The 25072-nt window shown below is 38.5% G+C and overlaps 1 long non-coding RNA gene across 1 annotated transcript; it reads right to left on the bottom strand.

Moving 5' to 3' along the window:
• Positions 1 to 472: 472 nt before the first annotated feature.
• On the bottom strand, positions 473 to 10961 carry LOC122163857. The gene is made up of 3 exons (XR_006170062.1): positions 10888 to 10961; positions 8748 to 8825; positions 473 to 555 (listed from the first exon to the last, which is right to left on the bottom strand). It is a non-coding gene; the product is annotated as an uncharacterized LOC122163857 (long non-coding RNA).
• Positions 10962 to 25072: the final 14111 nt, after the last annotated feature.

Raw genomic sequence — 25072 nt, 5'->3', positions numbered from 1 at the left:
AAGTGGTTCTTTGTGATTTATCCATCTCTTAGGAGAAGAGAACAGAAAATATTGGAAATCTTGGTTGGAAGGTCTCATACTTTTTATGCCACAAACTTATGCTCTTCATTTAGGTTCTCTTTTTTTCCTTTCTGTTGTCTTGAAGAATATTTGCCTAGAACACAAGGTCAAATTATGAATGCTTGGGTCCAGATCTTCACAAAAAAATTCAGGATGTTTTCTAAAACACTCATTTTAATTCCAGGAATTACTACAAGAAGCTGTGATGTAGCCAATATAGAAAAATCTTCCCTCATTTGGCTTATTTTTGGAAAATATAAAATCTATGTCATTCGGAGTTGCTTTTTGCCAAGTTCTACATATTTTGTATCATTAATCAGAAAGGACAAGATATGCTTTCTTCTGTTGAACCAACCATTGGTTTTATTTCATAGACAAAAATGTCTGAGCGACAACAGGTGTTAGCTCTTGTTACCCACTCTCTCCAAATGGAGCCATCTTGTGTTTTTTCTTAAAGACTTGACTTGTTGCTCAGAACTCTGAAGTAGTTGTTCACTGGAAGATCAATGAAACACAAGCCTTAGAGATTGCTAGAGAAACAGAAGTTCTAAATGTGAATTTCACTAATCATTACCTGGAAAGAGAACAATGACTCACGTCAACTTCATAAAGTTAAACAGCCTTTAAGAAACTACAATGACTCACAAGCACTGAGCAAAATAATACAAAACAAAAAGAAAAAAAAGAAAAAAAATCTGTTCTCAGTTCAACGCACTTTGTTCTTCTACAGAGAAACTCAGATTTCTACTTGAACCAGTAATAACAGCCTTAACATAACTACCCTGACACCAACCAGACAAGCAATTAAGAATAGTAGATGCTGCTATCACTATTTCTTGCTGACCAAGTTACAGAAATAGTTGACCTAAAAATTAGTGTGAAATAGTACATAATAGGAATGAACCTTTTTTCCCCTCAAACAGATGATGTAAGAATTTCTTTTCACTGCAATTCAAGCAACACTAAAAATCAAACTAGCTTTCAAATTGTTATCTAATAAGACACATTCTTTTTGCAAATATCTAGGTGGGGAGTTGTTTTCTGAAACATTCATTTTAGTGACTTTAATTCTGTATCCATTGAAACGATCACCACAAACAATGTTATTCTGTTAAGCAGAGCTAATGAAGTTGGCAGATTTGGGCATGAAACAAAAGCAAAGATGACATTTTTAGCAGTACTGGCATTTACAACCTGTGTTGATGATCTATCAGTTAATGCTGTCACTAGGATGTTTATGTGGATGCTGCCTTCTGAAAGGTACGCCAAGCAGCCATTTATCCTTAGATTTTGATGCTATTTCAAACGACATTTTTGAATGTAGGTTAAGAAAGACGGGTTTGGTTGATTTTCTTATGTGAGTATAGTAATATGTTGGGCAAACAGATGTTCTTCAAGTCATGATTCACTGTCAAAAAAGAAGGATTTTGCACTTGGGGTTCTATCTCAGGTCTGGCACTATTCAAAACTCCCATTAATATTTTGTATAACATAATGGAGAGTATTATTAAATACCATTCAGCAAGCAACTGCAGAGGATCTCTTAACTGCCTGTGAAAGGAAGGAGGCAAATTCAGAATCAGTGATGAGTTAAAGACTCAGTGTGAAAAGTGTAAGCAACTCAACAAAGGCAAATGAGAAGTACTGCACTTAAGTAGGAATATATACACAATAATATGAGCTGGAACAATCAGACAGCAGCCCTTAAAAAATAGCTGAGTATTTTATCACAACCTGAGTATATGTTAGTAGCTTCAATCTGGCATGAAAACAGAAATCATACTGGGAGAAGTAAGCCAAAATGTGGACATTACACTTGCAGAAACCTTGTGAATCAGTTGAATACAAGTCAGGTGATGCTAGGGTCATAAACACGACCTCTGAGGTAAGGCTGAAAGAACTGAGGTTATTTCACCTAAAGAAAGCTCTGAAGACGTGCATGACAGTTGTGTTCAAATGCATAAAGGAGTACAGAGTGTGGAAATATTCTGTGTTCACTACAGATAAAATTAAATGTGACCTTCTAAAATGGAATAAAAAAGGAAGGGCAATTGATATTGTCTATCTGGACTCCTCTTTGACTTGATCCCACACTACATCCTTTTCTCTTCCAACCCAAGCCATTCTTTGATTCTGTGAAATGCAATGGTCTCAAATTACCAAAAAAAAAAAAAAAAAAAAAGTTTAAAATTAGAAGTTAGGAAGAGGTTTTTTTATTGGTAAAGGCAATGAAATAATGGAATAGATTTCCTTGCAGAGACAAGTTCCATGAATTGGAATATTTCAAAAGCAGCTTACACAATGTTCTGTCAAGCATTTTGATATACCTTCCAACTCAAGAGATAGAATGTTCTAATTTGTAAGAATTCAATAACTAAGGGGAAAAACTATTAGATTATTTCACACATTCTTCACTGTAGCTATATCAAACAAAAGAGGCATCAGTGTCATTAACAAATGAAACACACAGCAACCACGTTACGGTAGAAATGACACTCAGGTTGAATAGCAGGTCACAAGACTTCTATGAAACAACTTTTGGAAAAATACATTGTTTTCTTCAAGTTATATGTTTTGTTTTTCCTCAAATCAAGGAAGTAACATAACAAATGAGCATAAGGACATAATATTACAATATTGTCTAGGCTTCAAACTAGAACATGATTAAGAAAAAAACCTCTATTTTTGCATCTCCGAACAAATGTAGGAATAGTAGGAGAACATATAATTTCACTTCTGTTTAAGAACACCGCAACTTCCAAAATTATGCTCAGTGACATCTCTTTAATACACAGTTGTGATGGTAAATCTAACAAAGAAAGATGTGCAGGATCTGTATGTGGCACAGTCTGTTTAAATCAGAAAACTTCAAGCAGTGCAATTACTTTGTCCTATTCCCTCCATTTCCTTAATAATGGTTCATATGGAAGATACATTCCCAATAACTTTATGTGTACTGCAGCTAAGGTCGAAGGCTGAATGCTTAGCTAGACTTTATTTAAAAGTAACAAACCCAAGATTCATTATCTTACCTAACACAGTCCAAATGATTTCTTACCTTTTATTCAAGGCTCTTCAAAAGGTTCCTTGTAATTTAGGAAAGCACAAAGAGAAAACCTATCTATTTTTAAGATCCAATATTCAGACTGCTTTTTCTGGTATTATATGCATTGTGTAGGGTAGCTAAATTCAGAGAGAAGATTAAACCCCACTACTAACCAGAACCCTCTGGGTCAATATGTATATGAAGGGTCAAATTTTATTTGCATAAGCAGAAAAAAAAATGCTAATTTCTCCTGGAATTGTAAGTGCCATGCCAAAGCAGGGAAAGGCAGTGGAGTAAACAAAGAGTAGGGGATGGCACAGCCATGAAATATAACATGGCAGGCAATCACACTGCACAACCACACTTAGAAATACGGTGTGGTACTCTAAAGCTCACAAACTGTGTTAGCTCATTACCTACTGAGAATATGAGCTCAACTGACTGATTTCTCTTATTTATCTTAAGATTTTATTCTAGATATAGGAGGATTTCATGACTAAGAATAATTGAGAACAGATTGAACTGTAAGTCTTCAAGGACTGTAAGAATGCAACAAAAGCCCAGATGTGGCCATTCTGCTCAGAGGAATCAGGCTCCAGCTTTGCTCTGCTTACTTTATTTTTTATTACAGCATATTCTGACTGCTTGGCATTATGTTATGAATGGACTAGAGAGGGAGAAGTGGGAGAAATACCGAAGAGCAACTGGAACAGGAATAGAGTAGAATTAGGATGAGGACTAACCCACACATGCAGACCAGCTGAGTAAGTGTGTGCAGTTGGAATACAGAGCATGAAAGTCTTGTTGAGCAGATGAGTTGTTGATATGCTTAGGTACGGCTGCTATTGTTCAAGTTTTGGTCATCTGACAACAAGAAGTTATTTTCCTGCTGTCTGAAGCGATACCAGTTTCTTGTAAGAACACCTTGTTCTGGAAGGTTTAGCACACGGTCTGGTACAACTTGTACTGAAGCCTGCCCCCTGCCCCACACTATTGTGGCAGCCCAGCCTGGCCCCTCAGCACCTGCTGAATATTGGTTCACTATCTGGGCTGAAACCAGGGCTAACTCAAGTTACAGAAAGTAATTCTAAGCATTTTGATGCATAGTCTAAATACAGTTCTCTGAACAGTGAAAAATACACATCTGTAGTTTTGTTTTTTTTTCTAAAAGAATTAGAAAATAGGTTTCAAGAAAAAACAATCTTTTTTGTGTGTGTTTGGACTCCCATTTTCATTCAACATAAATACATTTTTAAAATGAGATGCATCTCTCGCTTCACAATCACACCTTATTCACGTCATTGCGTTTGTCAGTATGCACATAAAAGAGCAGCTGTCGTCAAGGATGAAGCACAGGAAAAGTAAAATTTCACAAAAAATCTCTAACGTTCACCTTCAGAACTCACTATAAATTGCTACTACTGCCATTGAACCACACTGATGCTCAAAAACAAGGTCAAACATCCCACTATTTTTATGGGATTTTTTGCTCTCTTTTCTGAAACTGCATTTCTAAAAATATTAAAAATAATTTTAAATAAGTTTTATTATGCAGATTGCCTACATTATATATTTTACAAGGGCTGCTCCAAAAGTAATGCCTCCTATTTTATTATGTTGGCCCAAAGCATCAGAGGTGGATGTTAGTAGCATGGCAGTATAGGTTAAACCTTCCCATCCATGTTCCATTACATTTTGTTGCTGTGTGACAGATGGCAGCAGAGGGATAGCCTGACAGAATGGCATCTGGCATGCAAGTGTGTATGAAACAGTGATGTGGAGTTGAATTTCCATGCTGAAAAATAGCACTCATTAACATTTATTGATGCTTGCTGAACATTTATGGAGACCAAACAGTGAATGTGACCACAATGAGGCAGTGGGTGGTGCATTTCAGCAGTGACAACAGTGACAGTGGGTCACCTCCACTGGTGCAGGTTTTGATGAGCGTGGCATGCAGGCTCTTGTTCATCACTGGTGAAAATGCACATCTAATGGTAGTGACTATGTTGAAAAACACTGTTTTGTAGATGAGAATTTGCTCTATCAAGCAAGGTTACTGTGCTCACTGTATCTGCTGTAGTTGCCATGGAAAGAAATAGGAGGCATTACTCTCAGAGTAATCTACATACATGTGGCCCAAGAAAATTCCTCTTCACTCAATGCAGCCCAGGCAAGCGAAAAGGTTGGATGCAGATGGGTTAGCAGATATGGGACAAATTGGAAGAAATAAACTGCTTGCTTAGGTGTGCACCTAACTAGCTGAACTTCCTCTTCAAGTAAATGGTTTTATGAGTATTTCAATTAAAAAATTTCACAAAGAGTTTGCCAAACTGCTGTTACTTGTCCATGCCTATTTTCAAATGATTCAATCCTGAAATACTTCCAATGTGCAAAGAATATGTGTGTATTATGTATGCAAAAAATATATCTACGTTTCTGAGTATGCCCATAGATGTTCAGTGAGTGTGTTCCACTCACATAAAGAAGGATTTTGAATTTGATGAATATCTTGTAGCATACATTTCAATCAAATTCTCAAACAAACATGTGGGAATGTATTTTGCATTTCATTAGTATTTTTAGAGGATTTTTTTTTTTTTTTCCCCCAAAAAAATAAGTTGTGAGAAATGCCAACACAAGTACCCTCTCAAATTTAGTATCAGAAGGGGCATCTTTTTGGCTGTGATCTCTGGCCTATAGCACCAAAGTGCTAAAGAAACAGGTGATGGTAATGGGATGACAGCTGACAGGTAGAAGGTCTGCTAATGGCCAAGATTTCAACATGTGGAAATTCAGCTTTCTTTCACTGCTGTAGCTCCTGAGATGCTAAGAGGTGTCTTTAAAATCTTTTGTGTTAGAAAGAAGTTCTAGGCTAAAACAGTACCCACAGCAATTTCATTGTTATTAGCAGTTAGTGAATGCTGTCATTTAAATGGAATTATGCAGATTTGGTGCCCCCTGCTGTCTTTTCTTTTGTTGTCAGAGGGACCGGTGAAAAATATTGTTAGTGAACTACACAAAAGGCCAAATCAAGAAAGCCATGCACAAAGGCACATTGAAGCTAGAACAGGAGTTCACAGTGCTGTTTGGGTGAAGTTTCCAGGAGTTACAAAGAGCGCCACAGGGAGCAGCACGGAGACCTTGAGCTTCAGCTGCAGCAGTGTATTAAAGAAGGTGTCATGACCTAGAATGGGACCGTGCACTGAGCGTCACTGGGCCTAACCTTCCCTCCTGCTGCTCATTGCCAGTCCACTCATGTTGTTAGCACCAGCAACCATCTGGTGGCACACAGGTTTTGTTTAACTTCCAGACTCAATTAAAAACTAATCTCTCTTTTTTCCTCCAGGTCTGGTGTTCTGCTGGATCAGTTTATTGTGTGATGTAAGAAGGGGGAGGAACGTATGTGTTGGCAGCAATATATTCATAGATTGGCTTTGGCTAATCATGAAACTTCTGCCCTAAATCAAATAAAGGTGTGAGGTGCCAACAGGTGCAATGATTTGTCCAAAGTAGTACAGCACATTTCTAGCAGAGCTGGCTGAAATCCTGCAGCGATCAATGGCTTAGATTTTAAATCTCTAGCATTTTATATTTCTCTATCAGTTTCTTCCTTCTTTTCCTGTACTTCTGGAACAGTGCACAATGTAAGAGATGATGAAGCAAAGTTACAGTGACTCTGCAGAGAAACAGACAAGGCTTTTTGAGGAAGGATGTCCACTTCTGTGATTTTCTGTTTTCAGACAACTGCAGGTTAACAATCAATAACTCTATAAGCTTATTCTCAAAGACTTCTCTTTAAACAGGATTGTTCAGTAAAGTCATAGCAATTAATCATTCAGCGTATTACTTACTGCCTTTGGTATCTGTGCTTGAAAAGGAAAAAGAAAGAAGGCATAAAAACAGCTTAGAGAAGGGACAGTCCTGCCTTGCTGACACAGATGTTTCAGTGCCTGTATTCCTTGGCACTTCCACTTTGGCACTATTTACAATTCACAAGATCCCTTCTTGATTAATAATGATCGTTCCAAAGTTCTGTCAAAAACATGTCTAGTGTTTGCTCAGTTGTGTTTTGTAAGCTGACACGTGAGCATTACAACTCTCCTCCAAGTTTCCTGAATCAAACACTGTGCTGCTCCAGCCAAGTTTGTGCACAGCTTTGAATTAATATTCACTCTTATTCATGGCACAGTGACTAAGACTTGTTTTGAACACAAAGTGAGGTGCCTCTTGGCAAAATAGTGGCACAGAAAACATTGGTGATAGGATGGCACTACCCTGTGCTTCAGGTGGATGTGTGGCAGAGAACACAACACAATTTTACACTTGAATTGTATTGGAAAGCTTTTCAGGCTGACATTGACTCTACAAGTCATGGCATGTTCTGGAAGGGCTTTCTGGTGAACAAGATGAAATTTCTGTGATTTGCAGGTTCTGAGAGGGTTTGGAGCTTCAAGAGAGAAAAGAATTTATTCATCATCTCTGACATTTGTTTATGTATACCAGTCCTAAAAATGCATTTTCAACTTTTGAACTCCTGTGACTTAGTGAGGTGGTAGAATCTGTATTATGTCTGCAATAGCAGTATTTAAACAAAAATATTGTTAAAAATTTTCCTCACTCCCAGCACCCAGAAATCTCATTTTGCATTTTAAACATAATATTTTTACAAATCAACATTCAAAACAGCAGAAGGCATGAGTTTGACCTGGAACTCGTTAAGTTTTGCATCCTGGTACAAAATGAGCTTGTACTTGCTGTTTGCTCCATGAACTCTCTGCAGGGGCTGAATCCAACATCTATGTCTATCTCCGTGGACTGTTGTGTAAGCCAGTGGCCTGTCCTCTTTTCACCCCTTTTCAGAGTGAAACATCCACACGCAGCCATGTCAGGCATTGTGCAAGAAGCAGATTAAGAGGGTGGACCCACTTGTTTTGATCTCCAGACAGAGAGCTGTTGCTCTCAGCTTCAGGGCTGCTCCTGCAGCCACCTTTCAGCTTTCTTTTCTCAGTCTTAAGCTCCGTTCTTTCACCCTTTTTATCCCCTCTCTGAAAGGCATAATAAATGAACGTGTGCATCCAGCAGACATCAGTTGCAGCACGCTGGTTTGTCACAGAAGGGCTGTGTGGAAGGGGAACACACAAGGAGTTTTGAGGCAGACGGACATAGTATCACTAGGCCTCAGGGCACCAGCTTATCAGTAGAGGTGCAGCTTTATTGGAAGAAAGTGTATTTTGTGATATTTTTGTGTGCAACTGAAACATTTGGTTTCAGTGACACAACTGGGAGGTGTTATCAGCCACTGGCTTGCTACATCATGGTAATTACGAAGAGTTACCAGGAGATTCTCCTTGGCATTGCCAGAACTGGTATGCAGAAAGGGTTAAAGATATCACCACTCATTGTCTCCCAAACACATTAAGTAAGGAAAATAATAAAATAATAAATAACAAAAGTTAGACTTCATGCTTCTCTCAGCATACTTTTTTTCCTATAACTCAAGTACTGGAACACACATCTTCCAGATAGCACATAATCTGCATCTTCTTTTATCCAAAAATGTTAATTTGCACATTGTAAGTTGCAGAACTGGAGGAAAAAACAAAAACTACCACTTTTTAATATAAACAAAAGATCTTACCCTTACTACACTTGTTGGAAATCCTGCCTGGAATGGCCAAGTTCCTGGGGCTTTGCCAATGCCAGCTAGCAAAAAGTGCTGCAAATAGAGTAGAAGACAAACTGTTTTCTGACATGATTTGTCCACTCTATAAGGATTAAAATCATTTTTTTTTTAATGTGAAAATGCAACAACAACAAACAAGCAGAAAATAAAACAAACAAATAAAAAACCAAATGATAGTCTAAGTCAAACCTGTAATACAAATAGAACAAGAGCTTGTAGATGTATTATATATATATTATAAATAGATATATTCATATATTTATTTATTTAGATATATAATATATACTATATACTATTATATATTATATACTGTATTTCATATTAAATATCATATATTATATAGTATATGTTATATACTATATATGGAATATATAATGTAATATATATAATATAATGGAACAAGGCTTATCTACAGCCCAGAGCCAGCATTCAAGAGGTTTGAATACAGAATTAACAGAGGGGGTGTGCTAAGCAAAAACAAATTTTGATAGCAAATATCCCTACTTTAAAATTAATTTAAAGAACAAAAGATCCATTCATCATCTGCTTCTGGAGACTAAACCAGAACTGTACCAACTGCATATTTATATTACACATCAGTAAGCATCAGCATATATACTTGTTAGAACAATATTATGTCACATTATTTTTATCAGCAGCTGGAAGGCAAAATCACTGCCTTTTATTCATAGTGCAGCTAAGAACACCAGGTGATAATCTCAGTCTATATAGTACATGCTGCATTTTTGTGAAGCATTATTTCACTTTCCTGGAGTGCTCTCTTCAGCTGTTGCTGCCTGTGGTGTGTCTAGACTGTAAGCTTTTGAAAGAAGGGAGTAATTTTTCTTTGTGTATTTGTAAACATAGATCAGTGAGTTCAGAAACCAGGGCTGCTAAGCGTTACAGGAATCCAAGTAATGACATGCAAAAAATCTCAATTTTTCATTTTAAGCTCCAATAAATATGTGGTGTCATTTTAAGGTATTTTTTGTCTCAGTTTCAGTATTTAACCATTCTGGTTACAGTTAAGCATTTTATTTCATCTGAACCCATTAAATGTGAAACATTTGTGGTCATCACTGATGAAAAAATGGTGTGAAAAATTTAACACTGCCAGACTATCTTGCCACTCCCTTTTTGGTCACAATTTCCCTGAACATAAACTGGTAGGGTAGAGATGAATAACTGGTGGGAGCTCAGATGTCATCCAAATTCTGATTGTAGACAGGACACGTGCATTCCAGGAGCTGAAAAACACTTCTGAGGCACACACTGTAGACTTAGCTAATGCAGCCAAGAAGAAGGCCGTAGGCAATAACTGACTTTCCAGCTGTCTAATCTTCAGTTGTATAACTGGGTACCTCCTGATGTTGCTCCTCTTGCTATATAATTCTTCCTGCCTGCAAGGAGAAGCTTCCAAACAACATTCCCAAACAACAGATATAACAATACATGTAGGAAGCATGTGACGTTCGGTTCACTGTAACTAGATATTATGAATTTTCATGGTATTACTGTATTTAAAATGTGTCATGAAGAGTTAATGTCTTCCATTCAGCGATCCAGCAACAATAGAACTGAATATCTCACTTACTGAATACATGTGAGTAAATCTGTATCCACTGCTCTGCAATAAGACACAGCACATAAAGTAGTATTATGGTTTGGAGCATAAATATGTATTCTACACTGAATAAATGGCATAAACTATTGCATTGAATATCTCCTAGACTAATATTAATTAATTCATTTCAGTTAGCACTGAAGTATTTATCAACCATTCACACAAGTAATTTGATCTAAGTCACACAATGAGTCAGTGGCTAACAAAGGAGGGAGAACAAAGTTCCATTTTCTTCCTGGGTTCTGCACTAGTTTCTTGCCAATAAGAATTAAAAGCCATTTAATATTTTATAAAACAACTTTTTAAAAGTCATCTAGTTGTGTTTTATCTGCACTGTAACTTAAGCTTCACAAGATTTTAAAAAGCTTTGTAGGAGTAAAAGCAAATATCTATATGCTAAATTTAGTAAAGCAAAAACTAAATGGATGAAAATCTTACTACTCCTCAAATGATTTATTTTCACTTACGTACACATTTCTGAGGAAGAGCACTACTCTTGAAAGCAAAAATGTATCGTGCAAGCCTCAGTGTTGTGCAGCCTATGGGTTCATTGCAGCCATTCTGTACTACATTTTTATGGTTCTTTCGATGACCACTGGGTGTCACAGTTATCAACAGTAAACTCTACACTTGGAGGACTTCTCCAGTATAAGACTCAAAATACAGTGTTATGATAAGAGATAACACCAATTACTGCACCCATAATATTAATAACTAACATTCCAAGAGTAGAAGATGGTCTCCTCAATGAAGTTAAAAATCTATTGGAGTTAATATGGTGCTCTTCCTGAAAACACAGCAAAATGGAAATTTGTCTTCTAAATTTAATCTAGCAATAGGATCCTATCACATAGCATATTTGTAAATTATTTCCTCTGATGTAGTGGAATGCAAGAATTCCAGCTTTCATGGGCTCGAGGAGTGACTTCCATTTCAAAAATTCATTGATAAGAGAGTCATTTTTCCTCTCCATTTTTAAGAGGTCCATTCTCTGAAAGAAAGTATACATAACAGTGCAGTCTTCTGTTTCAGGTTCCAACTCTCAGAATTATTCAACAACCAAAATAATGTGAGCTCTCTCTTTTTTTTTTTTTTTTTTTTTTTTAATTTAAAAGTAAGTCTGTGGTCTCCAACACAGAAGAGAAAATATGACTCCAGTGTGATCGGTTCTTATTCAAGGTTGCAGACCACAACTTCAAATCAGGTGAACTGCTTCATGTCTTTGTTCACCTGTCAGCTCCGAAGGGACAAACATGAGTCATCCCCACCAGGGACCCTGCTGGATGAGGAGTACATGAGCTGGGCTGGTTTCACCCACCGGTCTGTAGACCTTATACTTGAAGTGCTGGGGAGCGGCTTCCTACATCCAAAGAGTAGGCAGCAGTGTGGGCAACGTAAAAAAAAGTAAATTATTTGCAAATATACAGAATAATGTACTTCATAACTTAAAGTATGTAAGTTTCAATGCAGGCCCCACACTCCCTCAGTGAATACCATCAAGAAGGGCTCATGTGGCTGTGGACACTTGTGAGCAGATATGGTATATGGCCAAAGTGTGCCAGGACAAGCAGGTCTGGAGGCATCAATGTCTACAGGAGGTTTGGGAAGAGCCAGCAGTGTGTGGTATTGGTCAGGAGTGGGTGATGAGATCAGTCAGAGACTCACGTTTGGGATCAGTTTAGACAACAGAGTTTAGGGGATCTTTGCCAAGACCCATTGGATGCCAAAAAGGAAGAACAAAGAAAGGTGGAGGAAGATTTTTACTGAAATATATTGGAGATCAACATTTGAGGGCTAAAAGAAAGAGCTTGGGAATAATTCCAACTCTTCCATCTCTTACCCACTAGCTGGGCAACTTGCACGTGCTGCAACATTTCAGATTTTCTCATTTCCTAATTTTTTTTACCTATCTTTTATTTCGGGTATTGAGAGAACTAAAAAAGAAAGCACAGAATTAATTTAATTCATGAAAATCAGGCCCAACAGATGCAGCTGGCTGCAGTTCAGGTGACAGGTTCAAGTCTGAGGCACAGGCAGGTGAGACTGAAATGCCAAACAAGCACTGTCATAAGAGATGAGTAGCACATAGCAGGCATCAGCCTCTCTCTTTTGTAGTGTATTTGGGGGCTTAGATTGTCTTAAGCAAATCTTCCTGCCCTGCCCAGCATTTCCAGCTTGTAGCTCTGTACTGCTCTATCTCAGACCCTCAATCCCTGATTGCTAAAACAACTGTCTCAGCAAGAAACATATTTTTTCTTATTTTTTCCTTGAGCCTATTTTCATCTGAGCCCAAACTTACACAAAAAGGCCTGCACTATATTCAGTTAGAAGAATGAAAGCTTTAGCTAATGCATAAAAGATGGATGCAAAGAGGAGAAAATTAAACCGTTCTTCTTGCCCAGTAGAGCACGATAAGAAATATTGGGTGTAAACTGCAGGTGGGAGTTTTAGATTAGAAGTCAGAAATGGCTTTTTAAGAGTAGGCATAGTGGAGGACTTGGATAGATTGATTGAAGAGTTTCTGAAGGATTTAAAAAACAGGTTGGATAAACATTTATCAAGAATCACACTGATATATTTGCAAGCAAGAATTGTCCAGGCCTGTCTTCCAGTGCTTTTACGAGTCAAGGGAGGCTGATGGCCTTTCTTCTGCCAGAGATCAGTCTTGAACTAATCTCACAATCTCAAAACATTCCCAGCAAGAATAAATAAATAAAGAAATAAATATTTTTTAAAAATTAAGAATATATATTTCATTTCATTAACATAATCCCAATTCTTTCTCTGCTTAATCAAAAAAGCCCTCCTACCCTGCAACATACTCAGCTGCAAAGCTGAATACAGCAATTAAAATACTGAAAGCCTTGTACTAGCAGCACTGATAATTCTGCAGCAATAAAGTAGCAAGTGATCTTGAGTCTATATTTCTGAGTTCTAGCCACTTATACTCTTCTGCCTTCCTCCCCACCCCAACACAATGCCTGGTTTTCTAAATTACTGCAGCTATTATGCACGCTTTTATTAACATAGCAGGTGCAGTTATTTAGACCATTAATATCCTCACAGTAGTGTAAGTCAGAAGTGACCCCACTGCAAATTAACAATTCAGACACAAGAGGTGAATGGTGCTTTAAAATACAGCTGGAAATCCTCTACTGTACCCAAATAGGATTCAGTCTAGTGTCCTCGTCTGAAAGCTGCTCCCTTTCTACCATTCACTTGAGTTGGAGGAGGAAAACGTTACAAATTTTTTTACTTTTATTTTTTTAAAAGGAGGCTCCTCTCTTCCAGTTGAAGTTAAAAGCTGTCAGCAAGCACCAGAAACACATTTGGAGATTTTGGACTGACTCCTCTTGATTTGACTATTAACTTCTTTTTCCCTTTCTATGGTGCCATTTCAATAAAGCCAGTTACCAAAAGCTTCTCTGACTCACACTTATTCTTTCTGCCATTTCCCTTCACACCACAGTGCCATTTTTTCTCTTCCTTTTTCCCCCTTCCATCCTGTCTCATTTATATCTTCATTTCCCATGGTTTAAAAGATGGATGCCAATGTTTCACTAAAAACCTAGAAAAACAGGTTTCATCTTGCCCAGTCCTTTAGGGATTACTGGCAAATGGATATTGAACTATTGTGTTTATGTATTATTAGTAGTGTGTTGCTGGATTGTGGTTACTGCTAAATAGCTTACAGTGGAAATGGAACAAAAACTTCCTGAAGAATTAAAAAAAAAAAAAAAAAAGTGAGATACAATAAGGACAATATGATACATCGTATTGGGAATGTTCTTGTGCTGCTTACAACCACACAGGTCAAACCACACTGACAACTACTGAATACAGCTCTGGCCACAGTGTGGGGTCACGCTGCACCTGTTTGTCATTTACGTCATGCATGCTCCGTATTCTGAATAACTTTGGTTTAGCTGCCTGACAGATTACTCACATAAACCTATAGTTAAGTGGAGGATATGGCAGCACAGCTCAGCACCACACTCCTACCAAGCTAACTCCAAAACAAAATGCTGGATAGGTGTGTCACCAAGGCACTCCACCCCTGCTGATGAGTGCAGCCAGCACCGGGAAGGCAGGAGGGGGCCAAAGCCCTGCTCCTCCCACTGCTCACACTGGCTGCCCCAGTCAACAGGCCAGAGGAGCTAGAGTGAGGAGTATGCCAAATGTTAGACCCTCTCACTTTTAAGATGCCAACTAATAGCTTTTTGGTGTCTGTGTAGGACATACAAATGTAAAGATCTGCCTCTTTTAACTGAGGAACCTCTTTAAGTGGGATTTCAATCCAGCTAAACAGCCATCCCTCTTCCCAGAGTTGTCAGAATGGCAATGTGATTAGAAGTTGCAATAAGCTGGGTCTCATTGTGACTACTTAATTACATGATTCAAGAAAATGCTCTCTTGTTTCAATAGACCTTCTGTGACTTAATTCCACTAAGAGTTAAAAATAAAAAAATAAAATGAAAAAACACTGAAGCCAGAAGAATTACACAGGTGCAAGCCAGTCTTTCAGAGCAAAACCAACTTAAATAACAAAGTAAATAAATAACAGACCCACTATATCATATACACGAATTTATTAACATAGAAACCTACACAAACTATCATTTGGAGAAATCAATTTGGGCCACACCCAGTGCCCTCATTCTGATTTTGCTTATTCTTCTTCACATAAAATTTTCATAGTGGAAGGAAAGCAGGATTAAGCCGAATGAGTCCATGAAATCATTACCTTCTCACCACAAAAACAAACAAGACACGTGTAAGAATAAAAAGCCAGTTTTGCAAGATACCATAATGCCAAGTCAGGTCAGTCAGGTTACAATAATAATTTCTAATTAACACTCTGCTGAGTTTCAGTGTTATTTATTTGCATGTGAGTGTCACTCAGAACAATACAGTGCTCTTCCCTGCCTTTGAAAATCTCTAAAACAACTGAAAGAAAAATTTGCACCCTGATCTGTATGAAGCAAAATCCAATCTAACGACAAACAAAATGTATGGTTGAACTTGAAAACCTTAGAAATGAGAAGACTGATACAAATCTGCTGATCAAGAGGAGAAAACATAGATCAGCACAGGTGAAATACCACTGAAGATGTGATTTCTATGTCTTATTTTGATTAAATATATGCAAGCAGCAAAATTTCCCCCTTTACCTTGCCTTGCTTCTGAAAATGCTCCCTTTTGAAATGTGGAGTAGTGCTGTTTTCTAAAGTCTACCATGGCCCAATATAAAATTCTGCAGGTCAAGCCTACTGGAAGGCTTCAATAAAAATGAAATATTTTAATTATGCTTGGAAACTGTCTGATAGTCAAATAGCCACCTATGTATCATTATTCAAGAAGTCTTGTTTCAAAAGCAAGTATGAAAGTAGTTCTGCTGACAATCTGAATTTGTCTCAACTTACTGTATTCAAAATATTTGTAGCTGAAAAAATTCAGATCACATTTCCATAGTTTCATACATTAAGAAATTTATCATTTAAATTAATGTTTACAGGTGTACTTGTTACGTAGATAAAACAACAAAACTATTGGATATTGAGAGGCATAGATAAAATTGTCACATCTGTGATAAACTTTAGGACATATAAAAAACATTTTAGTTTATGTTTCACATAACAATTGTCACATATTTTACTAACAGTATTAATATTTTGTTAACAGCATTGACTAAAATATTAATATTTAGTTCAGTGATAAAAGTAAGTAATAGAATAATATATTCATTCTTTGTGAAAAGACAAATTTAAAATGTTTTAGCATCGAATAAGACTTCAACAAAGTCATAGTGTGTTGACATACTAAGGTACCTGCATGGTCAAGCTTTTTTAACAATTGAGAAGATTCTCATAAGTCTTTTCTCAAAATTGAAATAATGCCTTGAAAATGCTGTACTTCAAATACCTCTTATGGGGTAAGTGGGCAAGTGACCCGCTTAAATTTAAAAATGAATTTTAAAAAGTGGCTTGAAGGAACAAAAGGTTGTTTGTTGTGAAAAATGTATTTCCAGGATGGAGTACCTGATACTTGTCATTATTCGTGTTTCTACCAAAGAAAAGAGATATCAGACAGAGGATGTCAGTTCACCTCGAAGTCGTGTGACAGTATGGCTCCAACAAGGGGATCAACACGCAGTTCTTGAGCGTGTTGATGAGCCAAAGGTTGGCCTCCCAGTAATAAGGGAATAAGGATTACACTGTCATACCTCACTGTGACTGTCAGCGACGTATTGGCATCTTTGGCCCACAGTGACACTGTTTGCAATTGTAAATCTACCAACAGAGTGATTGAGCTTCAGCCAGAATTTATCTCTTTTAGTTTTACTCACATAGAAGTTATTGATTTAGTCTAATACAGTTGGCCTAGACTCCCCCTAAAATCTGTGTTGGGGCACCAGATTGTGATTCATCTCATTCTAAGATAAGCATCTGGAATGAATCACCTCTGCACGTTCCTCCAAATCTTCAGGGGATGCCTAGAAAAATAGCATGGACTAGGTGTTTACAAATGCGTAAAGTCAGATGAGATGAATATCAAGAAGTATGCTTTTTTAAAACAAAGTTCTATCAGTTTTCCTGCTGATATTGTTGTTACAACAATAACAGCAAAGCAGATTCATCAAACTACCTACTTAGCATTCGTGTCAATGCTCCTGGCAAAGTGGAACTCATCAAGTTCAGCTTTGTTGCTGGCACTACGTATCTTTGGCGCCACGCTTCTAAGAGCACATGGGGATTCTCTTAGCTTCAAGGATGAGAGCCTTTGTTTTCTGAGCTCATTTCAGAATGTCCTGTGAAGTTTTGAGTAGTCACAGTGTGCAATACAGCAATAGCTGAGTACTTTTAGGTGACCGGTTTGTTACAATTCATAGCACCAAGTTCCAACTGGGAAAATGTGACAAATAGTACTACTCATGGAAGCATATCTACATGTGCAATGAAATATTTAAAAGATCAAGCCTTTGATCCTGATTTTGAAAATCTTCCAGCTGGAACCACTTCCCACCATGCCTCCAGCATTGCATGAATTCAGCAGGACACACTCCTTTCTCAGATGTGGTGTTTTGAAGGAGTGCTATTGAATGGGAGAAGCTTAAATAGAAGGCACTGGTATTTATAGAAAACTAGGAACGAATTCAAGTATACTGAAGGCATGATTGACTATATTGTATCATCATGCAGTGACAGATAAAAATAGAAATGGCAATACATAGACTATCCTCCCTAATAGTCAAACTGGTAATGAGTAACACTGCCAAATGAATATTGGTTAGCACAGCCTTTCTTTCATGCCGTACTTCAGAAACCTTCTTGACACTCTTCTTAAAACAGAAGCCACCAAAGCATAAAGATTTAATTTGCATGTATTTGAAATGACTATATTATTCATAAGTTAAAGGTTCAAATAACTTAATATTAGTTGCCTTAAGCAACTGTCTGTAAAAAGTATGTCTACCTGTGTTCTACAGAGTGTACACTGTTGAAAACAGATACATATAACCTAGAAAGTTTAGGGAACCTTGCCTTTGTTATTTGAGAAACCAGGTTGTTTTAGGATCAAAAGCCTGAATGTATTTGTCAAAGACAAAAAAATGAACAAACAAACAAAACCAAAATAAAAATAAGAACTGTAAAGCATTAAGAGCATTCAGATAAAGATATTAACCAACTCTTCTGGAAATCATAATGTAATGCAATGTCACAGATCATCAGATCATACATGTTTAATATCTTACAGCCTGCTGTTAGCTACAGAAAGAACTTTGGTCTTGTGTGAGTACCCTTCTGAGAGCTGAGTGATCAGACTTCAGTACTATGCAGTGCTGCTGTACCATGTCTTTGCATCCCTATCCTGCAGCTCAGGCCAGTGTGGCTCTGTAATGATGCTCTTTTTTAAGTACACAGAGGAAGAATTTCTGTGCTGGGTAATTGGTGTCTTGTATTCTTTGTTATAATAGCTATGTGAAACCTTATGAGGCCTTAAGTATGAGCAGTACTGTCAGAGCACATGCAGTGGAAAACAGATACAAATTAGATGAAGTGGTGAAGGTTTCTTAGCGTGTAAAATCACAAATTGACCTGTTCTCCAAGTTCATGGCTCTTTATTTCTAAGGTAAATAATCTGCAACAAGGCTGTGCACAAATTTGTGCACAAATTTTAAGCAAAGATACAGCTGTAGCAAAAACTAGTGCCTTCCCTTAAAACAAAGGGCAATTAAATAGTAGTGCAATGACATTCTTGTGACAATAATCTTTAACATCTTGCTCAAAATAAGTAAGGAGGCTCTGGATGTTCACTTTCTTTTTCAAACATAGAGTTGAGAAAACTGCGTATTCCTGATTAAGAAGGAAAAGAATAGTAATAATAAGTAATCCCTGGGTTCCAAGGAGCAACTCACAATCTTAACATTAAGATGTAATCTGCTGATGATGACGTAATAATTTCCTTCTCTGCACATCTGAGAGTGGATATGCGATACTACAGTTGACATGCCTGGTCTTGAATTTTTAGTTCCAGGTGTAAGAGCTCATTGCAAATATAACCCTCTAGAAGGAAAAAAAAAAAAAAAAGAAAAAGAAAAAGGAGAAAGGACTACCATACATGTCATTCTGGGAGAGGCAGGGCATAATTCAACAGCAAGGCAATAGAAAGTGAGGCATTACCCCACTCAGGATTAGGCTCTAGGAGTCACGTGGGAGTTGGCAGATACAACTAACAAGCCTGAAACAATTGTCTTGAGAGCCAGTTAAAGGCTCCCGCAGTTAAAGTTAAAGGCAGGGGAGAGGCCCACAAGTAAGAAAAGTAGAATAACTGCAACAACAGAATGATAAATCTAATCTTGCACAAAAACACTAATAACTCATCTGAGTTCTGGACATGAAATCCACACACTAATGTTAAGCACTACACAGACTGTGTGAAACTCTCTAAGCAGCAAGTCTAAAATACTCCCCAGGACAAAATTGCTGCTAGGCTTTTCCATGGAATACATGCCAGCTCCCCTTGTACACAGTAGTCAGAATGGGATTCAGTCAGTGTTAGAATTAACATTTATGCATATAGAGGTGTCAATAAAAAAATAAAAATCCAAGCATGCTGCTTGGCAAGTGTGGAAACATCTCTTTGAGGCACTGACATAGTAGCCTAGTCTCTTTCCAAATCCGAAATTTCAAATTACAAACAACTTTCTAGTGTATCTCAAAATGACTGATATACCACAGTACACACAGCCAGATTTTGCAGGCTGATATCTAGGATAATCCCAGACAGATCAATCATGCATGCAAAGCAAGTCTGATGTGTCAGATTCACAGCATATGCAAAACTGTTTTCTGTACATGCTCAGAGAAGTTGCACAGTAAATACCAGTGTAGTTTCAGATCTCTTAGATAGATGTGCATGTTCATCTGCTCATACAATTAAATCTGACTTGTCCCAATACAGTGCATCCTGGGCAACCAGAAAGACAACTATGATAACAGAAATACTAGAAAATCTGTTACATTTATGCTCTTTATAAGTTGTGATAAGTTGTGTTGACCATGCAATGGATGTCTTAAACAGGATATTCCACACTACACAGAATCTTCAGCACTTTCTGATGCTTTTTTTGTTACCATGTCATGGTGTGAACCCCCAGGAGGTTGCAGAGGTCATCATCAGTATAATGCAAGTGGTTTGGATGACAGGAGACAGTGTGATTACTTTATATATAATAGATTACAACAGTAGCGCTAATGCCCTCATCTTTGCCAACACTGAAGTGTTAGGACACAGTATCACTAACTCCCAGATACAATCACTGAGTCACTGATACTGCTCCCCCCGTCTCTACCTCCCCCTCCCCCCCCACAGTTTCTTCCTGGAAGCACATTTATAATCATATCAATAGAAGTTGAGGGAGTTCCTCTGCAGGTCACTCATTCAACCTCTAGCAATTTTTAAAGCTAGACAAGGCTGTTCAGGACCTTGTCCAGTCCAGTTTTGAGTATGTCCATGGTTGGAAATTCCACAGCCCTTCTGGGAGCCCAGACCACTGCTCAACCAGTCTCACACTGAAAATTTTCTTTCTTACACGCAGTTGGAATTTCTCTGGGTGCAACTTCTGATTTTTATCTCTTTTCCTCTTGGTGTGCATCTCAGGGAGAAGCCTGATGCTATCCTTTCTATAATTCCCCTGAGAAACTGGACGCTGTAATTAGGTCCTGCTGCAGTCAATCTCACTTCCTGTTCTTCTCCTTGTACACCACATGCTCCAGCATGTCTGTCTTGACCTTCATGAGGCTCTTACTGGCCCATTCTTCCAGCTTATCAAGGCCACTCTGAATGGCAGCTGCAGTCTGCAATATGTCAACTGATCTCCATAGTCTGATGTTGAGATCGGTCACATACTTACTGAGGGTGCATTCTACCCCACCCTCAAAGTCAATGATGAACTTGCGAAATGGGGCTTACCCCAGTATTGATCCTTAATTCTTCCTAAGAGGGCATCATTCAGACTTCAAACTGAAGATACCCTTCAAGCCTGGTGATACAGCAATTTTTTCCCAGTTGGTAGTCCACTATCTCCCCAGTTATAAGGTTACTGAGGGAGATCCTATCAAAAGCCTTAACAAAATCAAACTTGAATGACAGCTTCTGTTCTCCCCCCATTTGTTAAACCAGAGGTCAGGGAAGCTGGGCCAGATATAACTGAACTTTAAGACATGACATTTGCCTGTTTTCAGTAATGGGTGGCGTTCTCCAAAATACCACAAATATAAGGAATGAGCACACATTAGTAGAGGCCAGCTCCCTCAGTGTTCAAGTGTGTGTGATGCAGTGGACTTCATGTGGATCCTAGCTTCCCTTTCTACCCAAACTCCACTGCCAGCACAGAAGCTTGTGAGATGCAGAAGTGTTTTCTCCCAGTAAAGGCCAAGACAAAAGAGGCATCGAGTATCTCAGCCTTTTTCTTGCCCTACACCACTACGTCAACTACTCAGTTCTGCAGCAGGCACACACTTTTCTTCACCTGATGTTTCTGTAGAAGCTCTTTTTGTTGCACCTCGATTATACTTCTGATTCTACTCCAGACCAGCTTTGGCTTCCCAGATTTCACGCCTTCACTAAAATACTGACTACCCTCTGCATAATGTGATGGAATCACATCTCAGTGTGGTTTAGTTACAAATCCTCTATTTACTGAAGGCTTTCTAGGAATGTTATTTAAGACAAGTGGCTGTTTTTCATCTGCAGCTCTTTTGAAAATTGCAAGCATATAGGTGCTGTTCAAACATTTATTTAGTTGGTGCCATGGAAAGTACCACTGTTCCAAACAATTCTTTCTTCATTTTTTTCTTTGCTTTTAGTGGGTTTGCTTCCAGTAACCTCAGATTCAGTGCAGAAGAAAAGGAAGCTTAGATTTGGGAGAGCTGGTAGCAGTGGTGGAACTAGATGATCTTTATGGTCCTTTCCAATGCAAATCATTTTATGATTCTAAGTGTACACATATACATCTGATAGGAGGAATCAAACAGTTCATTACCTTCATTACACAGTTTTGAATACTAATCCATCTCTCCACAGTTTTCTTTAATATTCTGTAGTATTTCAGCTCTGCCTAAGCAGCTTTGCATGATTACCATCAAAAAAAAAAAAAACCAAAAAAAACCAAAACAAAACAAAACAAAAAAACCCACAACAAAACACTGCCCCTTAATGAAAGAGTTCCTTCCTATTATTCAGATCTGGACTTCCTGCCCCATCCTCTAAAGCAAAACATACTGTATTTCAGTAACATGGTTGATAATCTGACAGTTGCCTTTAAAGCTGACAACATTTTCTTTATAATCCCTTTTCTGGTTGTTTATAAATTTGTTTATTTTTCGTGCTGAGCTTTTGCATTTATTCCCTGCTTTTGGAAAAATCTGAAGTGGTCTGGGTATGACAGATGGGTGCCTCTTATTATGGCAAACTCCTCTATCACAAATGAGATCTTACTTTTAACCACTGATTTGTCTAATTACTCAAAAAACTGCAGACTTGTTTGTATTTCCAGCTGTGTCTCACAGGCATGTAAAATAGAAGGTTTCAAATCAAGGTTCAGCTGATGAAAGATTTCCCAAGAAAAGTGTCATTGCCCCTTTCCCAAGTCTTCTGTTCCTTTTTGTAACATAGGAAGCAGGTTTCACTGGCCACAGATCTGCCTCTCTGGATCCTCTCCTGGTGAGCAGGAAAGCCATAGGTGATGAAAAGAGTAGGAACTGCTCTCTCTAGTAACATTCCATACGTGTGCTAGGACTGAGGCATGTTCTCCACACCAGGGTACCTGAATCATCCTTCTTCTACATGTTTATGATATCTGGAACCCCAAGAAACTTTCAAATGTTGCCTCCCTGGCAGAAGAGCCAAGGGCCTGTGCCATTTTGGCAACACCAAGCTTCTTCTTCCAGCTCTTTGTGTTCCTGCTGGAATATTTCCTCCCCCAAGGAAGGAAACATGGCAGGGTAGGGGCTGTTAAGAACTTTCACCATGACCAGTGCAGCAACACATATCTCTTAAAAGTGCTATTTTATGCTCAACTTCAAATATTACTCTTACACCCTGAGAATACTCAATTGAAATGACTGAGGTGTGTTGCTACTCCACGAGACGTTTTCCTATTACAAATAGGCATATAGAGCTGCTTATCCATACATCATCACCCAGCTGCAGTATAGGGATTCTTCACTTCTTTCATCACGGATGTACTCTTCACAGCCTCATCAGTTTTATTCCTCCCTCCAACTCCTCCGATGTGATTGACATAGCACAGGAGTTGGTGTGTGGGAGCATTAGGCTTACACACAGCTGATTAAAGCAAGGACTGATGAGGAAAGACCAGGCTCTGTAGGCAGTATAAGAACAGCATGGCAGATTTAAGCAGCTGGAGGAACAAACTGATGTGGTGGGGGAGAGGTTTCTACTGCCACCACTGCCACCACCACAGTGAATGAGAAGGAATGAGAAGGAATGAGGGGCAACTTTACCCTCTTGTAAACGCTTGTTTTGTAAGTGTCTCCACGGGCCCTGTGCTGCAATGTGTGCTGCTCCTGTAACAATTGCCCAAATATTTGAATTACAGATTCGATGGTGACAACTGGAGAATGAGAGTGACAAAGGAGTAACACCTCAAGCATGATGAAGAGAGAGAGGAATGGAGACAAAAGGAGTTATGGCAGTGCTGAAGTAGTTAATACTCAAGCAATATGTTCTCCAGCAGTGGCTGGTGAGGTATAGGATACAAAGCCAAAACACTCCTCTCAGTGTTGAATTTAATCCTACAGCCACACCTGGGCTGGACTCTGTGTGACAAATCTTTTTCCAGCCTCTCCCTTTGGTGTAAGAGTGTTCCAGCTGTTACCAATTAAACAGCTTTTGAGATCTCTAAACAGGGCCTAGCTATAATATCTGCTTCATCTGCCACCATGCAGTCTTTTCTTACAGAATCAGAATGGTTTGAGTTGAAAGGGAACTTAAAGCCCACTCAGATCCAAACCCCAGCCATGGGCAGGGCTGCCCTGGGCCCCACCCAACCTGGCCTTGAATACCTCCATAGATGGGACATCCACAACTTCCCTGGGCAGCTTGTGCCAGTGTCTTGGCTCCTTCTCCTTCTCTGGTTTAAATTTTTTTTGATAGTTTTATCTCTTTGCAGACTTCTACACTGGTCTTGGGCTGGTTTCCCTCGGTCAGACTTCTTCAAATTTGCACTCCAAAGAAAGCACTGCTGTCTCAACAACTCTTAACATTTGTTGGAAATATTCAGTGTTCTTAAAACCGTGGCTTCTGAAAGATGATGATTAGATGTTCACTTCAGCTTTTATTCATGAAAAAGAGTTTGCTTTGGGATTTGGAGAAAAGTTTGAAAATATGGAAGTTGAAAATTCCAGACTCTAAAACCAAGTAACATCCAACATATTATTTCAAGAGACTATTTTCAAACACCAATCTTTTATTAGTCTCATAATTTTTTACCTGAGGCTTGACTGCAGATTCTAGTTTCCATTGCACAGGAGGGGAACAGAAGGAGACAACCCCAAAGTATCCATTCTCCTCTGACAGGTTATCCTGATGGATGGGCCCATGCCTCAACATTTCTGCACCGCTTACAGGTAGGCAGAAATGCCATTTTCTTTCTCTTTGAAGCTAACACATATTATGACTAGACTTGAACCCTACGAGTAACCTGGCTGGGCAACAACAGGATGCTACTTTACCAAATATTGCTCCTTTTTTAAAAAACAGAACAAATGACCAAAATGATAATCATAGAATCATAGAACTGCTTGTTGGGAGAGACCTCAAAGATCATCTACTTCCAACCTCCCAGCTGTGGGCAGGACTGCCCCCCACCTGCTCAGGCTGTCTGGAGTCCTATCCAACCTGGTCCTGAGCACCTTTGGGGATGGAGCATCCATCACTCATCTGGGCAGCTATGCCAGTGCCTCACCACACTCTCTGTGAAAACTTCTCCCTGACATCTAATCTAAATCTTCTCTCCTTTAGTTTTAAACCGTTCCCCCTTGTCCTATCACATCTACTCATGTAAAAAGCTGATTTCCTTCCTGTTTATAACCTCTGTTTAAATACTGGAAGGCTGCAATGAGGTCTCTCT

This window comes from Centrocercus urophasianus, unplaced genomic scaffold, assembly GCF_019232065.1.
Source record: "Centrocercus urophasianus isolate 14NV4802_14NV808 unplaced genomic scaffold, USGS_Curo_1.0 seq_10, whole genome shotgun sequence".
In the NCBI taxonomy this organism is placed as follows: Eukaryota; Metazoa; Chordata; class Aves; order Galliformes; family Phasianidae; genus Centrocercus; species Centrocercus urophasianus.
This window is presented reverse-complemented; position numbering and strand designations above follow the sequence as displayed.